We start from the raw sequence: 15,109 nt of genomic DNA on the forward strand, positions 1-15,109 counted from the left end.
CCAGTGCTCTGTGATCATCGCGACAGCTACCAATGTTTGCCAGGCACTGTACTGAGCTTCTAAACTCCAGAAGCACCGGGAGAAACGCCAGTGTTCTTAGACGCATCCATCAGAATCACCCGGAGGATCTCTTAAAACACAGATTAGTGCCCCCCGTGCCCCCGTGACATGGCTGCCAGACTTAGGAAATGAAAATACAGGATACTGACTTACATTTGAACTTGAGCTAGGCAACAAATATCGTTTAATGTGCGTGTGCCCCCAATATTGGATGAGTAGTATTCACCGTCTGTCCGAGATTCAAATTTGCCTGGTTGCCCCCTAATTTATCTGGCAACCTCACCCCCCAGGGTTTCTGAATCAGCAGGTGGCGCTTGAGAATCTGCGTTTTCAAGAAGTTTTCAGGTGACGTTGCTGGCCTGCGGGCCACACTTGGGGAACCCCCGAGGAAGGTAATGTTTTTATCCCCATTTTACAGGGGAGTAGAATGAGGCACAGGGAGGTTCAGCAACTGCTCCAGGGCCAGACAACCGTGACTGGGCCCCGACAGCCTGGCTTCAGGCCTGCTCATCGGCCACCTGGTGGGTTGTTTCTTCACACACTCGCTCCCTTAACTCTGTTCTCCACACAGACCAGAGTAATTCTTCTAAAACTGAAGCCGCATCACGTCACTCCTTTGCTCAAAACCCTACAGTGGCTCCCATCTTCCCCTGAGTAATAGCCATGTCCTTACTGTGGCCCCCGAGGATATCCGATGTGGCCCTGCCTTCCTCTCCCATCTTATTATCCTCACACTGTCCTCCCTGCTGATCTTTGGACACTTCAGGCAGACTCCTGCCTCGGGGCCTTTGCACTTCCTGTTCCCGCTGCTTGAATACTTTTCCTTAACCCATCTCTCCCCGGGTCTGCGCTGCAGCCTCCTTCGTCGGAATCTTCCCCGATTACCCCACCTAAGACAGCACCTCCGTCTTCGTTCTCTATCCCTTCGTCCTGTCGTATTTCTTTTTTTAGGAAAGCTCCACGCCCAGAGAGGGGTTTGAACTCACCACCTTGAGATTAAGAGTCTCACGCTCTACGACAGAGCCAGCCAGGCCCCCCCGCCCTGACAGATTCCCTTACCGCACTTACGACCATCTAACCTTTGGTGTGGATCCGTCATTGTCCAACCCGCCATTGCCAAGAAACGATGCCGACGTGTTATAAAAAACAGAGTGAGGCATTTCATGCAAAATCGTCACTCGACGTCGCTGTCAGAAATGTCTGAAAAACACCAATCGTCATCGGCTTTGGGGCATAAACACGGAACTCAAGTATCAAGCACACGTCCCGGCCCCACGGACAAAAAAGGCCGTCTTCTTAATACGCAACCGCTTGCTCGGAACGTGATGTGTTAATCCACATGCATTGGTTGCCAGCGGCAGCTCAACATTCAAGCAGAGGCCTAGAATTAAAACGTCTCCACTTTTCTTTAGCCAGTGATAGTTCTAATTATAGCATTCAGGCTGGCATGCCTATTTATTTACTCTTCTCTAGTCCTGGCTTATAATTACGAGCTAGTGCATTGTACCTTGGGAAAGGGGGTGACGCATTGTTACAGTGCTTTCTGGGGCTGCATGTGATTAGAGCAGGGCGGTTAAGGAAGTTGGGGCGTTATTCATTCCTATAATTATGCCGTCTTCTTACATCTAGTGTGTGTGGCCAGGGCCGTGACACACACACAGGGAATGAACCCGTGAGTCTGTGTCCCACGGGAGGAACATGCGAGCCACCTGCCCCCAGTTCCGGTCCTCCCCCGGCCCTAACTGCCCGGTGAGGTCAGAGAAGCCCTCCGAGGGGCTCACGATACCGCATTTGTGAGGCTTTATCTGACCTGCCGGCAGAGCAAAAAGCAGGTGCTCAATAAATATTTGTAAAATGAAGGAAATGTGTCAATAAATGAAATCATTAAAGAAAAGCACTCAGCCCCATTTTGAACGTTCCTTTCTTTCTTTCTTTCTTTTTTTAATTAATTTATTTTTTTTAGTGCTTATTTATTTCTGAGAGAGAGAGAGCACAAGCTGAGGGAGAAAGCAGAGAGAGAGAGACAGAGAGAGAGAGAACCCCAGGCCATAAGTGCAGAGCCCGATGGGGGGGCTTGAACTCACGAACTGTGAGATCGTGACCTGAGCCAAAACCAAGAGTCTGACTCTTAACCGACTGAGCCCCCTGGGGGCCCCTGAACGTTCGTTTCTGACAGCGTATCTCTTATGACAGCGCCCCAAAGTAGTCGTGATCCTACTATAGAGGCACAAGATTCAAATCCGGCTGCATTTAGCGCCTCACTGCATGATCCCGGACAAATTACTGAATCTCTCTGGGCCTCAGTTTGCCTACCTGTCAAATGGGATGCGATGACGTTCACTTCACACGGCTACTGGGAGAAACAAGGGAGGTGATGCGTGTAGAGCATATGGTGTCAGATGCTCAACGGACAGTGATCCTGTGGCCTTACTTGTGCCCTCCCCCACTCTACCCACGCAGCCACTCAAAGCCGTTCAGAGGGCAACAATGAGCCTAGCCGGGTGGATTCTGTTTCAGGTCACGCTGAGGGCCATGGTCAGTCTTACAACTGTCCTTGTTTCTTCCACTCCGATATGCTCACCAATGTCCGTCATCTCCTGGCCAGGGCTCAGCTGGGGGGGGTGGTTCGATGCTGCCCTAGAAGAAGAGCAGGGTTGGTCAGTGTTCCCCAGGCCGCAGCTCTGAGAGACAGCCCCCGTGGCCGTGGGGCTGGCCACCCTGTCACACTGTCCTAGAAACCCAGGGGAGCACGCGGACCCGCGTAGACCAGCCATCCACCCCCACATCTCTTCTTTCTCCCATTAACTCCAGACACACACAGGATTCTCCCCCAACTGCCTTTTCGTGGCCTTGACCTCCAACATGCCTCAAGGTAACCAGCACTTCCTGTCATAAAGCGCATTTCTGGATTGACTTCCCAAATTTGATCCCCGTGGCTTATCACAATAATCCAAATACTAGCATTGTGTGAAATGAGCGTCATTCGGGGCTTCGCAGAAAAGTAGAGAACAGTGTTTCTCAAGGAGTGTTTCTCACGGCCCCCGTGGGAACTAGTTTGTGTTTTCACTTGACGCAGATATGGGGGCGCCTGGGTGGCTCAGTCGGTTGAGCATCCGACCTCGGCTCGGGTCATGATCTCGCGGTCCGTGGGTTCGAGTCCCGCGTCGGGCTCTGTGCTGACAGCTCAGAGCTTGGAGCCTGCTTCGGATTCTGTGTCTCCCTCTCTCTCTGCCCCTCCCCTGCTCGTGCTCTGTCTCTCTCTCTCTCTCTCAAACAACAACAAACATTCATTCCATGCAGTTCTGCAAACATCAGGGTGTGGCAGCTCTGGGTCAATCAGGTGCCCACCCCCCCTCCCCCCACCTGAGGACGGCTGCTGGTTCACACATACCTTCCTACTTCCTCACCACACGCCCACCACAGACCAGACCCTGACGTCAGGAGCCAAGGGCTCGACCTTGGGGAGCTCTCAGTCTAGGGGTGCAGGCTCGGTTCTCACGCTGGGTAGGGGAGAAGTGTTCTCATTTCTTTCTCTCCTCAAATCCTGTCCCCTAACAGCTGTCTCGGCCTCAAGGCCGGGGCCGGAGAAGGTCCCACTTCGGGAAAGAGAAAGATGTGGGACAGAGGCACCCTCAGCTGCCAGTGGGAAGGTTCCGGCAAGGTGGGTGCAGGGGGAAGGGACGGAGGCAGGTGTGTGGGCAGGGGCCACCCCGCGGCTTGGCATTAGGAAGGTTCGCCGGGCGCTGTGTGCGGGCTGGGTGAATGCTGCAGGGTGATGAAGAGACAGGGGCCCTGGCCGAAGAAGTCGTGCCCCCAGATGTGGCCCAGGCTCTGAACACGATCCAAAAAAGCAGCCTTGGGCGTCCCTCACAGTGAAGGCGCCATCAGGAACGGCCCAGGAGGTGAGGTCCTGGGAGGACCACGCTGCTCCGTGGGGACCCTCCGAGGCACGACCTCGTCCCGAGCCAAAGCAACTCTCATCTGCGAACAAGGGGAGATTCCACGTCAAAAATGCGCTGTAGGCTGTCAGTCCCTCGCCTTCCTTCTGGAGTTCAGCATCAGAGCCTCCAACGGCTGTGTGCCTGCCCAACTAAAATATTAAAAGAAATGTTTTTGCGTTACAGAATTCCTGTGCTTTGCCAGACTCGTGTTGTACATTTTCGCGACCATTTTCTGGGCTCCCCGGAAGGCTAAGAAATACACCCAGAAGGAGAGCCTAGCCGAGGGGCCGCGACAGCACTACCGATTTGCATACCCAGCACAACGAATCCGAATCCGAGGCTGCCTCTTGTCCTCACGCTTCTGTCCTTGTAAAATCACCTTCCGGTTGAAAAGAGAAAAGTGCATGGGAGCCCGACCCTGAACCAACGGTGCCTGCCTGTCTACACCGAGAACTCCCCCGTGAGGACAGGAATCAGAACTCTCATCGGCCGGGCCCCCTCTGTCTGGCTTTACTTTGTCCATGTGGCTATAGCTGAAGATGTGACTTGGGGTTACCGCGCAGTGGAACCACTCACCTATTTTACAGATGGGAAAACTGATGCAGAAGCAGGTGCTTTGTATACAGCAAGCAATACAAGCAAATTAAAATAAACTATTTTTTTTTAATTTTTTTTTTCAACGTTTATTTATTTTTGGGATAGAGAGAGACAGAGCATGAACGGGGGAGGGGCAGAGAGAGAGGGAGACACAGAATCGGAAACAGGCTCCAGGCTCCGAGCCGTCAGCCCAGAGCCCGACGCGGGGCTCGAACCCACGGACCGCGAGATCGTGACCTGGCTGAAGTCGGACGCTTAACCGACGGCGCCACCCAGGCGCCCCTGAAATAAACTATTTTTAAAAGATCGATGAGTGCATAGGTTCATGTCAGGTGAATAAATAATTAAATTCCACAGGTGATAAAGCCAGCCGGAGCCAGCTTCCCCAAGTCCTGCTCGGGCCATGCCACAGCATCTGATGTGTCCGGTGGCCGTGGGATTCGTGAAGGCGTGGCCTGGGGAAAGGAAGCTCCCCTGCCCCTCCCCTTCCTGCTCTGAAGGTTTCTCCCAAGTCCCATTCATTCCTCATGGGGGCTTAGTTTTTGAATCAACTCCGTCCTTAAACTTCACCAGATGCCCTGACTGATCTACTGTTTAACTTCAACTGGGATCCACACATTCTGTTACCAGACTTCTCACGTCATAGGAAAGGCAATTTTCCAATGAGAGAGAGAGGGTAAAAATGTTTCCGGTCACACTAATTTGACATTTCCCGAACTAGCTTACGGCCCAGGAAAGTCAAAGAGCTACAAGGCCCCATCACAGATCAACCCCGAAACCAGGCAAAGAAGAAAGAGGTCAGTGGTAGATGTAACTAGAGTGTATTATACTAAGCAAAATAAGTCAGAGAAAGACAGACACCATATGATTTCACTCATATGTGGTATTTAAGAAACAAAACAGATGAACATATGGGAGGGGGAAAAACAGAGAGGGAAGCACACCATAAGAGATTCTTAAATACAGAGAACACACTGTTGATGGAGGGGAGGGGCGTGGGGGGATGGGCTAAATGGGTCCCGGGCATTTGGGATGATGTTGTACGTAAGTGTTGAATCACTGAATTCTACTCCTGAAACCAGGATTGCCGTGTGTGAACTAACCAGAATTTAAATATACATTTGAGAAGAAGAAAAAAAAAAAAAAGAGTGGTGGAAAGAATTAAGATTTTTACAGAAATAGAAACTAATGAATTGACCAAAAGAGCTTCAGGAAACACCAAAGGAAGTGTTTCAAAAAGAAGAAAATTAAACCTAGAAGAAGGACTGAAATGAGCAAAGATAGCAAATATGCCAAGAAAGCAGAACCAGCACTGAGTAAATAAAAGTTATAGTTAGTTTGAGGAGAAATAAAGACAAGGTGGAACTCAGATACCACGCAAAAATCACACGTAAAATTGGATGAGTGATCATAGTGAAAACATTCTAAAATTTGTGTCTTTTATGGGGCGCCTGCCTGGCTCAGTCGGTTAAGCATCTGACTCTTGATTTCGGCTCAGGTCACGATCTCACAGTTCACGGGTTCGAGCCCTGCCTCGGGCTCTGTGATAACAGTGCAGAGCATGCTTAGGATCTGTCTTTCTCTCTCTCTCTCATCAAAATAAATAAATCAACTTAAAAAATAAACAAAATAAAATTTATGTCTTTTATACCAAATGTTTGGGTGAAGGATAGAAAAACTGCAGAGCTTTACAAACTGAGCTAAACACATACGTTAAGGACAACCACGAAAAAAAATTTTTTTAAAAAGGCAATTTTCAGGGGCGCCTGGGTGGCACAGTCGGTTGAGCGTCCGACTTCAGCCAGGTCGCGATCTCGCGGTCCGTGAGTTCGAGCCCCGCGTCGGGCTCTGGGCTGATGGCTCAGAGCCTGGAGCCTGTTTCCGATTCTGTGTCTCCCTCTCTCTCTGCCCCTCCCCCGTTCATGCTGTTTCTCTCCTCTCCCAAAAAAAAAAAAAAAATTAAAAAAAAAAAAAAAAAAAAAAAAAAAAAAAAGGCAATTTTCCAAGAGCTAACGAAGAGAAATAGCGTTTATTTCAAAGTAATAGAAGAAATGGAAATTTTAAAAATCAGGCTAAACAGAAAGTAGGAAGTAAGATTGTGGGGAAAAAAAATCAAAATATCAATAATTACAATAAAAATGGACTAAACTCGCTAGTTAAAAGACAGAATCTGTCAGACTGGATTTTTTGCTTTAGGACAGCCGTATGCTGTTTATAAAAGACTTACCTAAAACATAAGTGCTCGCATTTAAAATAAACGGATGGGGAAAGAAATCACAGGCAAATATTTATCAAAAGAAAATGAGTATAGTTATATTAATAGGAAAAAAAAAAGACCATGTGCTTCATAAGACAGCAGACTTATCATCTCATGATGAAAAGCGCACCAGAATGGTCTAACAGTCTTGAGTGTTACACATCTAACAACACAGCCTCAAAACAGAGAAAAACCTGACCTTTTGGGGCCCTCTTTCCTCATTCACAGAAAGAAAATCAAACACGCTGGAGAACCAGCGTTGTGAGGGGTCGGGGAACTGGCGCACGGGAGTCATTAGAGCAGAGAGTGCTGCCTAGGGTAGGTGGCCATTGTCAGGGAGACACCCACCTTGCAGAGAGACAGGGTAGACACATTACGGCTTCTGGAAGCTTCTGGACTACTCTAGGTCCAGGGGTCCTTTGAGAAGCTGATGAAACCTACAGATCTCCTCTGTACCCCAAAACTGTGCACCTGCAGAAAACATCACAAATAATTTCAGGGGTACTGAAGGACACTCCTGAGATTTTTCAGGTTTCTGAGATAAGGAGAGGAAAGTGACGCTCCTCGAGACCATGCCGCGGAAGGAATGTCCAGAGATGGGGGGGTGGGTGTCATCTTAGGGAAGAGGTCTGAGAGCCATCCTCAGTTACAGAGAGGGCCATCATGAGTCTTGCTCTCAGCAGGTCTAGGGGGCAGAATTGAGACCAGTCAGTGAAGCTGACTGTGGCAGTGAAGCTTTCTTAGAGCGAGCTCAGGCTCTCTCTAAGAAAGGCATTGCCGAGACATGCACAGGGCATGTCATAAGGTGTGGAGCTCTCGATGGAAATGGCCCAACAGCGGTAAGGAGAGGATGCTACAGAAGGAACCGCCACCTCCAGAGGGATGCCGGACCCCAAGACCTCAAGCCCCCCTTCCAATCCCTTAGAATCCTATGGAGCAGACACGAAAGGATCAGGTGTGGGGATAGCCCCGCCTCCTCGCTTCCTTCCACAACTGTTTACTAAGCACCCCACACATGCCAGGCAGCACTGTAGCTGGAGATGGACCTCTGGCATTTTGCCTTTAGTGAGGGAAACAATGAACAAAATGACTTGAGAGTGGCAAATGAAAGCCGACGGGGGGGGGGGGGGGGAGGCAGAGACTATCAGAGAGCTGGGTGGGAGCTCGCGATTAGGCGGTCACGAAAGGAACGATTTTTGAGCTGCGACTGAATGACAAGAGCGAGCCAAGCACAGCAGAGAGCGTTCCGGAGTAGAACAGCGTGCAGACATAAGGGGTGGGGGGCAGCTTGGTGGAGCGGGAGCACAGGTGGGACACAGGTGCAGTCATGAGGCTGTGGGAAAGTTCTGTTTTGGTGTGTACTGGGAAGAATGAGCCTGTGTTGGCTGAAACGAAACCCAGGCTTTGATCGCTGAGATCGGTATAATCACTGAGAAAGTGAAAATTAGCCCTGCTGGCTGGCAAACTGAGATAAACAAGTTTTCCAATGGGACACAGATGAAGCCAACAGAACAAAGGAAACAAAGAAACCCAGGCGAGGCCATGTTGCAGCTGCAGAAATGACTAACACTCTCCCTCGAATCGCCCGGCACAAGGCTCCTTTCCAAGACTTGAGTTCCTCCGTGGGAGCGCCCCCTTGCTGCAGCAAGCCACATACACCCACTGCGGGGACTACGGGGGTGTTCTTGTATCTATCTAGGGGGCTGCAATGTAACCGGAACCGTATTGGCCAGCATTGTTCTTACTAGCCGGAGGGCAGTTTGCTAAGAACGTTATACAGAATTTGTGACATTTCATGTTGCCTTAACCCTCTGCGGTGACCGCTATTATTACCACCTTCTTCCCAGGAAATGGCACTGAGGCTTAGCAAGAAAACTAGAAAACAGCCAAGGGGGATTTCGACCAAGCCCACCCCCACAAGGGAGCTGTATTCCCGCGGCTGCACGTGAGCAAAGCTACTCTCAGCATTTGAGGGTTGGTGAGGGCGAGAGCTGGCGCTCCGATCCAGGTCTGACCCCTAAGTGCTTGCTCTTAACCAACATATTTTACCACCTTTCGGGGCAGAAAGCCAGTGAGTGAATTTCAGCCCTCATGCAAAATGCAACTGGCCTCCCCATCTCCGATCTCGAGTGCACTTGGTCCCAGAAATGTACAAGATGCGAAAGCAAATACATTCTCCTTCCCTGGAGGCACTAACCCCTCCACCAGGGAGGGCCCCCGAGTGCACACGCACCACCGGTGTTGGGGATCGGGAGCAAACATCTTTCTTCCAGTGCACAACTGTGACACTTTAAGGGGCTTCCTCAGGTCCCGGCTGAGTTTGCGGTCTCCTGAGGACCCCTCCTGCTTTACAGATTCCCCACCAGTTTGTGGAACCCACGTGTGAGAGGCAGCTGTTGGCCTCTACCGGAATCAACACAAGGCTACTATCGGCTAAATGATCAGCAAGCAATTGTGCACGAAATAGCCTCCTGCCCACGTTGGTTTTGCAGCCCGAAAGCGAACTCCCCCACCGTTTGCTTCAAATATTACTTCCTGTTCCGAACCACTGCCAGATAGTCTCCTTTAACAAGGCTTCCCTGCCTCCCTGGGTTAGAAGAGAACAGATTTCCACCTGAGCAGCGAGGGAGGAAGAACTTGGGCCCCAGGAGGACTTGATGGGGGATCGTTTCCAAGCTGCTCGACTTTCCAGTTTTGAGAGAGCGGGCAAGCCCTCCGAGCCCATCCCCGCCTCCCTCCCGTTAGACCTGATGTACAGACGCCTGTCCTCCTATTTTCCCTCCTGCTTTGAAAACCCAGAACGAGGGGCGCCTGGGTGGCGCAGTCGGTTAAGCGTCCGACTTCAGCCAGGTCACGATCTCGCGGTCCGTGAGTTCGAGCCCCGCGTCGGGCTCGGGGCTGATGGCTCGGAGCCTGGAGCCGGTTTCCGATTCTGTGTCTCCCTCTCTCTCTGCCCCTCCCCCGTTCATGCTCTGTCTCTCTCTGTCCCAAAAATAAATAAAAAATGTTTTAAAAAAAAAAAAATGAAAACCCAGAACGGGGACACCTGTGAGTCCGGTCCTCTTCCCCAGCCTTCGTCCTGGGAGGTGACAGCTCACTGCGGCCCTTGGGGATCTGCTCCTCGTGCGTCCAAGCTGCAGGGCTCAGGCATTTCACCAGAAGGCTGCAGAGGCAGACCCGGAACCTGGCCAACAGCCAGAGCACGGTGGCCAACGGCTAGGCGTGCGGCTGAACCCAACGAGAGTCCCCTCGGCCGATGTGCAGCAAGCCCACGGAAACCACCACCCAGTGTCGCAGTGAGGAATGACGGGTTAAGTGTCAGTCTGGCCCCACCCGGGAAACGGAGCCAGTGCTCTCAAGTCCCGAACTCCCTGACGGCTTGCAAGTGAGGGTTTTTTCAAGGGCAACATTTGGGGCAGGGGTCTCCTGAGAAGGTGGGCACCGTTGACTGGAGCCCCGTGAGGTCGTGTTAGAAAAACTTGTGTCGTTGCTTCATCCAGGCCCCTGGAGGTGATTCCCTGTCAGGAGATTTGCAGTGTGAAAAGTGCCTCCCTTCCTCACGTTAGGGGTGTCACCAGGTACGTCTGGTGACTATCTTTGCGGTAACGCGGATTCACTACGTGTCCTACGGGCTCCCGTGAATGATAAGCAAGCGTCCCGATCTCTTGGGCTTAGGCCTACATGTCCCCCCAGCCGGGCCGCGGGGTGCTAGGACCTGACAAGATGGTTGCCTGCTTCAGTGGACCTGTGTTCCTCTGACTCTGAATTCCCACCCTCCCATCCGAACGCTCGGGACTTGTTTCCTCATCTGTAAAACAGAGAAGGGAAGACCCATGTCTATTACGCAGGGCTCTCTAGAGAAAAAGATGTACAGATTTAGACACGTAGAGTTAGGGAGGTCGATGGCCAGACACAGATCTGTTGTAAGGAGCTGGCCCACACGATCACAGAGGCTGACAAGTCCCCAGAGACGAGTAGGTGAGCTGGAGACCCACGAGAGCCAATGGCGTAAGTTCAAGTCCAGCAGCAGTCAGGCAGGAAGAGTTCTTCTCCTCCTTCTTTCTTCCTTCTTCCTTTCTTCTCCTTCTTCTTCTTTTTCTCCCCGCCTCCTCCTCCCCTCCTCCCTCCTCCCCCCTCCTCTCCCCTCCTTCCCCCTCCTCCCCTCCTCCCCCCCCTCCTCTTCTCCCTCCTTCTTCTTCTTCTTCGAGTTCTTCTTGCTCCGAGTTTTTGTTCTATGCAGGTCTTCCGGTAACTGGATGAGGTACACAGGTAGAGTGATCTGTCTTACTCAGTCTGCAGATTCAGATGAGCTTGTTCTTAGGAGGCAAGCTGACGGTGGTTGTTGTGCTTCGCTGGACTTTAATCCTCGGTCTCTCCCTCCTCAGCCACTTCCACATTCTAGACCAGATCCTCCCTGGAAGAATGAACTGAGCACGGACACTCGGCGTGGATGTGCCCCGCACTTCCGAGTTGGCAGGGCCGCTCACGTCCACCCTCCCATCCTGCCCTCACCAACAGGACCAGGTCAGGGCGGAAGACGGTGGCTCGTCCACGGTCTCCTGGGGGTGGGGCTGGAGCTGGGACGGAGGTCTGGCGGACACAAATCCCACGCTCTGTACCTGGCCAGGTGCTCTCCTCCACACCCCCAGGCTGCCCAGCTGCTCCCAGCTCCCAGTCTCTTACCTGGGAGACGGTCAGGAGCAGCTGGAGGAGCTCGGGGGAGCCCAGGGGCAGGGGTGAGGTCTGGCAGAGCAGGCTCCTGGGGCTCAGACCTGCTGGGTCAGTCACGGGGACTCCGAAAGCCAAGGGCAAGGCAGCCTGACCTGCTGTTAGAGTGTAGTGCATCCCCTTGATTTGCAAAAAGCTCCTGTTCTCATAACTCCCAATCCTATAAACCACTGGAACCACAGAGCTTGGGCTGAAGGGATCCTAACACTATCTGCTTCAGGCCCCCGCAGACCTCATCTGGGCCAATAATCAGCCTGTAACCACCGGTTCCGTTTTTAAATATCGAGATCCTGAGGGGTGGGGGAGAGGGGAAAGAGGGTGATGGGCATCGAGGAGGGCCCTTGTAGGGATGAGCCCTGGGTGTTGTACGGAAACCAATTGGACAATAAATTATATTTTAAAAAGTAAAATAAAATTTAGCTCAAATTAAAAAAAAATCGAGATTCCTTCATACCAACTAGTAAATAGCTGCCCCCGATGCGGCGCCCGGCCCGGCCCCACGACTCCCCTCTCTCCTCTCACTCCTGCACACCTGCAGGCCTGCAGGCAGCCTCCAGTCCTTTCTGGCTGGTGCCTGGGCCGCACCTGTGGTTGACCATTTGGGTATCACCCCCCCCCCCCCCCCCGCCCACCTCCACTCAGAGCCACTGCTGCCTGAGGGCTCCTTGTCAAGCACGGGCTTCCCCCAGGGCCACTGCTGGATTCCTTCAGGGACCCCTTCTCTGGACATCACATTCATTTCCATAGTATCTCGCCTGGCTTCTCACAGGGTCTGGGATAACAGAACAGGAGGAGGGAACCGCAGAGTTGAGAGCGGACGGAGGAGGCAAAGCGACATGCTGCCCCCTGCTGCCCAAGATGTGCATTGCAATCACCTCCAATTCAACTGCTTTCTCCTAAAATGCATTCAGCTGCCCATTAGTGGGAAATTACAGAATAAAGAAAATAAAGACGATGTCCCCGGAACATTTTTTCCAGTGCTTAAAGTGCCCCCAACTTCCAGGGATCCAGAGTCTTCAGAATATAAACCACTGAGTTTATAGGTAAAACTGTTTATGTGGGATGCTTTTCCTCTGCAAATAATAATTTAGGAAGAGATCAGAAATGGCAGTCAGCAGGGGCCCTGGTCCTGGCACCTCATTTCCTGCACATGGAACCAGTGGGGGACATGGTTTCCTGAGCACACAGGCTCTGCACCAAATCCAGATATGATCAACCACCCCAGGAGGCGGTTATACTCCGGTGAGAAATGCAGACGTACTCTCCGACCTGAAGTGCTATGCGATTATTATTATTTAAGTAGGCTTCGTGCCCAATGCAGATCCCAACGTGGATCTTGAACTCACAACCCCGAGATCATGACCTGAGTTGAGATCAAGAGTCAGATGCTTCATCGACTGAGCCACCCAGGCTCCCTGACAATTATTATCGTTAACGTAAATGTCTATCAGGGAATATTTATATTATCTCCCAGAGCCTAGATTGGTATAGAGTGCCTAATTGCTGAAAATTATCAAGGATGTTCGTGGGGAAAAACCCCACTTTCTAGTTAAGTGTTAGAAAGCGAAATCACGAAAGTGCAAAAGAGTTAACACAGTGTGGCTGAGACCACTGTCCTCAAGAAAGGCCTGCTTGCAAGATTGGCCCTTCACTGGCATCTGGGAACCCAGATTTTGGGAGGATTCCCTCCATTCCCTGATAATAGGCTCCCTATGCCTACGCTGTGCTACGATAATTCCTGCTGCTGAGAACCTGCTTTCCTTCTGGGAATCTGGAATTTGGGGACGTGCCACACGAAGTGCCTATATGACTTGCCCCCAGTGAAAGCCCGGGGAGCTGACTCTCTAAGGAACCTACCTGGTCGACAATCTTTGACACGCACGTTGCCACAACTCATTGCTGGGCGGCGTGTCCCGAGTGACTCCACAGGACAGGGTTTAGAAGCTTTTGCCTGGTTTCCTCTGGACTTCGTCTCATATGCCTTTCTCTTTCCTGATTCGACTTCCTTTCCGATGGCCAAAATAAATCAGAGCCATGAACATTGCCATATGCTGAGTCCTGGGAATCCTCCCAGCAGATCATCAACCTGGGGGTGGTCTCAGAGACCCTGATCGACACCCAGCTTCCAGTTCCGGCGGGACCAGCAAAGCTGACACACTCATGCTTGGCTGGAGAGCAACATTGCCCTGTATACTGCGTGTCATTAAGATGTCCCTATCCTCTGACTCCGTCATCCCATTTTGGGAATATGTCCTATTGAAACAGTTCCACAGAAAGAGGCACAAAGATATTCACCGGAGCTCATGCTAAATCCGGAAACAAAGTAAATGCCCAGGAAGAGGGAAAATGGCTAAGTAAATTATGTCACATCAATTCTAAGAAACGGATTAAAGTGAGATGTATAAAGATCACGAAGAAACACATGAAAAGGTGTTTCCGATGTTAACTTTTTTGAAGCTGAATACAAAACGGTGGGTACACTGACAGCAAAGAAATAACAAACAGTAAGATCAAAAGTGACTCTTCCAAAGTGAAAATGGCCTGGGATGCCACGGGGGTGTGGACTTATCCACAAATAAATTAACCTTGACCGTCGCCGTAGGGATAAACTCAGAACTCTCTGGGGACTTGGTAGGAGCCTCTGGAAAGGTGTGAAAGGTGGCCCCAAGTCCTCTGGCTTTCATCACCTTGGATAAAGCGTTCAGGGTGTGCGCCTGGGGGGAAATGGAGGTTGGTGTTAAGCCAAAATTTTTATCCGGGTCGGCGTTCCAGGGCACAGGAGGGAAGCCTAAACTACACAAGCAAACACTTTCCCCACCGCAGCCCCTGCTTCCTGGAGCCCCGCCGCCCTTCCCCTGAGCCTCATTTGTCTCATTCCCAACTCCCGCAACCCACCTCTGCACCGGCTCCCTGAGGCCCCTGGGCGCTGCTCGGCGGCGGGGAGCTCCCCCTAGGGACCCGCCCTCCGCCAGCTAATTGGGGAAGGGGCGGGGTCTACAGGAAGTGGGCGGGCTCCTTGAGCCAGCCCCACCCACGTTTGCCCCTGAGGCTCCACCCCACCCGGTTTAGCGAATTCTCCCCTGTTGCTGGCACTTGGCCCAGTGGGGCCCCACCTGTCACTGCACATCAGAGGCTAGGCTGTAGAGTTCTACCAGAACCTACGTTAAGGTCCTTAGGGTTGCGAGAAACCCATTAAAATACAGCCCCAGCAAACCCCCAAATCCAGGCATTTTTGTCCTGTCCTGGAGAGTTGTATATAAAGTTAAATCTCAAGATGTGGGGTGTGGAAGGGGCAATGACTTGCTCAAGGACACCTAGCAAGTCATTGGAAGAGCTGGAACTGGAACCCAGTGTCCTGATTCCCTCCAGGCTGGGCTCAGTGACACCCACCCAGAGTGGATCTGAACACTTTTCCAGGTCAGTGACTGAGGAAACAGAATGTGTTCAAGCAGCACCGGCAGGTGAAATCTCCCCCAAGCCCCCCACATTTTTTAATTTTTTTTTAATGTTTATTTATTTTTGAGAG

This window comes from Herpailurus yagouaroundi, unplaced genomic scaffold (genome assembly GCF_014898765.1).
Source record: "Herpailurus yagouaroundi ecotype Mexico unplaced genomic scaffold, PumYag 188, whole genome shotgun sequence".
NCBI classification, from domain to species: domain Eukaryota; kingdom Metazoa; phylum Chordata; class Mammalia; order Carnivora; family Felidae; genus Herpailurus; species Herpailurus yagouaroundi.